Below are 3,913 nucleotides of genomic sequence, written 5' to 3'. Positions count from 1 at the left end.
ATGTACGTCTGGTGGAACAATTTGCATAGCATCATAAATAGCTATTCCCGGTATTACCCATCCGCCGGGAGAATTTATAAACAAATAGAGATCCCTGGTATTATCTTCCATACTGAGATATACCATGAGACCAACAAGTTGATTCGAGATCTCGCTATCAACGCCTTGGCCTAAAAAAGTAATCTTTCTCGATGAAGTCGGTTGATTAGGAAAATTGTATCCCCGCAGAACCGTACACGCACCTTTCGATACATACGGTTCAAAAAAGTTCGAAAAAAAAATAATCAATGTGTCGATTCCAGACCTATTCTTTTTGAGTTTAGGCGTTTTCCTGACGAAGGGGTTTATTTTCATTTGCATTTTCCACAAAAATTAGTTTTGGTTTGCCCTCCTAACCTACAAAAAAGAATTCACTGAACATCTTTTTATTGATGTATTCTTTTGATTGATGTATTGTTTCATCGAGATCCAAATCGCGATGCCATTTTCTTGTTCCTGAATGGGCCTCTTCACTTATTTTAGGTTTATGCTCTACTCCGGGTAAAGATTCGCCCGAATTCCATTTGCACATATAGGACAAATGACCCCAGTACCACTTATTTTTTTCTTACGACTTTTTTATGCCTTCCACCAACCAAGTATTCGATGTATTCATCACATTTATATTTATTAGTGGTTTGAGATCACTCCTATGGTCTTATTTCTGATAGATGATAGAAGTTGTAATCAATATTACCCATTTGGTATTTTCTGAACGGAGCCTGGATACTTCATTTTATTGTTCCAAGTCAACCATAGATTATTCTAATTGATAAGATAATATTTATCTTTCAAACGAATTGATCATTTGCACAGTTCACGCTCCGAATTATTGAATTGATTTGATGATTCAATCAATCTTTCTTAGGCGAAAGAGAGTATATCTCGATCAGGGGAGAGAAGGGGAAATCCCATATGACCCAATATGTCCGACAAGTCGCACTATATGTCAACCCAAACTGCATCTTCCTCTCCAGGACTCCGAAAAGGGACTTTTGGAACACCAATGGGCATTACATTAAAGAAAATGGGGTTAAGTACTATACTTCACTTTGATGTGGAAACGTAACAATGGGTTTATTGTCCTCATAATATTTTTGTTTATCATATTTTATACATAGATTGGAAGACTCATGTAGGAAGACAGAATGAAAAAAAGAAAATTCTTAGGGACGGAGCGGATCCTTCGAATGATGAACAAGTATCTAATGGATTCACTTAAAAAAATGGGACCAATCCCCCCATTGCGTATTGGTACTTATCGGGTATAAAATAAATCTGCTTCTCTTTGTTCCTGCGAACAGAACGGAATTGTTCCATTATTACTATCACCTGCGGCACGTAATAAATGTGAACCCTTGCACCGAGATAATCACTGAATGAGGTCCATAGCATAGTCTTTTCCAATGTGACAAAGTTACATAGTGTCTATTTTCTTTGATGAAGGGGTATTTCCATGGGTTTGCCTTGGTATCGTGTTCATACTGTCGTATTGAATGATCCTGGTCGCTTGCTTTCTGTCCATATAATGCATACAGCTCTATTTCTGGTTGGGCCGGTTCTATGGCTCTATACGAATTAGCTGTTTTTGATCCCTCTGATCCCGTTCTTGATCCAATGTGGCGACAAGGTATGTTCGTTATACCCTTCATGACTCGTTTAGGAATAACCAATTCATGGGGCGGTTGGAGTATTACAGGAGGAACTGTAACCAATCCAGGTATTTGGAGTTACGAAGGTGTTGCCGGGGCACACATTGTGTTTTCTGGCTTGTGCTTCTTGGCAGCTATCTGGCATTGGGTGTATTGGGATCTAGAAATATTCTGTGATGAACGTACGGGAAAACCCTCTTTGGATTTGCCCAAGATCTTTGGAATTCATTTATTTTTATCTGGGGTGGCTTGCTTTGGGTTTGGTGCATTTCATGTAACAGGTTTGTATGGCCCTGGAATATGGGTGTCTGATCCTTATGGGCTAACCGGAAAAGTGTAACCTGTAAGTCCTTCATGGGGCGCGGAGGGTTTTGATCCTTTTGTTCCGGGGGGGATAGCTTCTCATCATATTGCAGCGGGCACCTTGGGAATATTAGCGGGTCTATTCCATCTTAGTGTTCGCCCCCCCAACATCTATACAAAGCATTACGTATGGGCAATATTGAAACTGTGCTTTCCAGTAGTATCGCTGCTGTGTTTTTGCAGCTTTCGTTGTTGCTGGAACTATGTGGTATGGTTCAGCGACTACTCCGATCGAATTATTTGGTCCTACTCGTTATCAGTGGGATCAGGATATTTCCAGCAAGAAATATATCGAAGAGTTAACGCCGGGCTAGTGAAAATCTGAGTTTATCGGAATCTTGGTCTAAAATTCCCGATAAACTAGCTTTTTATGATTATATCGGTAATAATCCGGCGAAAGGAGGATTGTTCAGAGCCGGCTCAATGGAAACGGGGATGGAATAGCTGTTGGGTGGTTAGGACACCCTGTCTTTAGAGATAAAGAGGGGCATGAACTTTTTGTACGTCGTATGCCTACCTTCTTTGAAACATTTCCCGAAGTTTTGGTAGATGGAGACGGAATTGTGAGAGCCGATGTTCCTTTTAGAAGGCAGAATCCAAGTATAGTGTAGAACAAGTGGGTGTAACTGTTGAGTTCTATGGTGGTGAACTCGATGGAGTCAGTTATAATCATCCTGCTACTCTGAAAAAATAAGCTAGACGTGCCCAATTGGGTGAAATTTTTGAATTGGATCGCGCTACTTTGAAATCCGATGGTGTTTTTCGTAGTAGTCCAAGGGGTTGGTTCACTTTTGGACATGCTTCGTTTGCTTTGCTTTTCTTTTTCGGCCACATTTGGCATGGTGCTAGAACCTTGTTCAGAGATGTTTTTGCTGGTATCGACCCAGATTTAGATGCTCAAGTGGAATTTGGAGCCTTCCAAAAACTGGGGGATCCAACTACAAGGAGACAAGTAGTCTGATACAACATTTCTTTCATATGTCTAGCCTATGTTTCATATAGGGTACTGGAGAAATATTAATTCGAATCATCACCTATTACTCTTGACCTTTACTTGTCTGGGAAATGATCCCAAATGAACAGGTATGGAAGCTATAATTGTAAAACACGATCGAATCTATGGAAGCATTGGTTTATACATTCCTGTTGGTCTCGACTCTGGGGATAATATTTTTTGCTATCTTTTTTCGAGAACCGCCTAAGGTTCCAAATAAAAAGATGAAATGATTTTTCATTATCTCAATTGAAATGATGACCCTCCGATGAGGAGGGTCATCATTTCAACTAGTCCCCGTGTTCCTCAAATGGATCTCTTAGTTGTTGAGAGGGTTGCCCAAAGGCGGTATATAAGGCATACCCCGTAAAGCTTACAAGTAAACCAGATATGAAGATGGCGACTAGAGTTGCAGTTTCCATTATTAAGTGATTTCAAGACCACGATGGATCTACGATAAGATAGTTTATTTACAACGGAATCGTATACAAAGTCAACAGATCTCAAACAATGCACGGAATAGGATTTATGGCTACACAAACCATTGAGGGTAGTTCCAGATCTGGGCCAAGACGGACTATTGTAGGCGATTTATTAAAACCATTGAATTCGGAATATGGTAAAGTAGCCCCTGGATGGGGAACTACACCCCTTATGGGTGTCGCAATGGCTCAGTATTCCTATCTATTATTTTGGAGATTTATAATTCTTCCGTTTTACTGGATGGTATTTCATTAAGTTAGGTCCAGAAGAACGGATAAGTCCTAACTTTCAATAAAAAAAGGAATCACTTAGGATTCGGATTTCTAGGTCATCTCATTCTGTTTGGTAGTTCGACCGCGGAATTCTTTTGTTTCGGTATTTC

At 40.0% G+C, this 3,913-nt stretch overlaps 1 pseudogene; it reads left to right on the top strand.

Moving 5' to 3' along the window:
• The first annotated feature begins 1,092 nt into the window (after positions 1 to 1,092).
• LOC126409261 (photosystem II CP47 reaction center protein-like) lies at positions 1,093 to 3,704 on the top strand (annotated as a pseudogene).
• The last annotated feature ends 209 nt before the right edge of the window (positions 3,705 to 3,913 follow it).

Source organism: Nymphaea colorata, unplaced genomic scaffold (assembly GCF_008831285.2).
Source record: "Nymphaea colorata isolate Beijing-Zhang1983 unplaced genomic scaffold, ASM883128v2 scaffold0001, whole genome shotgun sequence".
In the NCBI taxonomy this organism is placed as follows: domain Eukaryota; kingdom Viridiplantae; phylum Streptophyta; class Magnoliopsida; order Nymphaeales; family Nymphaeaceae; genus Nymphaea; species Nymphaea colorata.
Note: the sequence above shows the minus strand (reverse complement) of the source record. Positions and strands in the feature narration are given on the sequence as shown.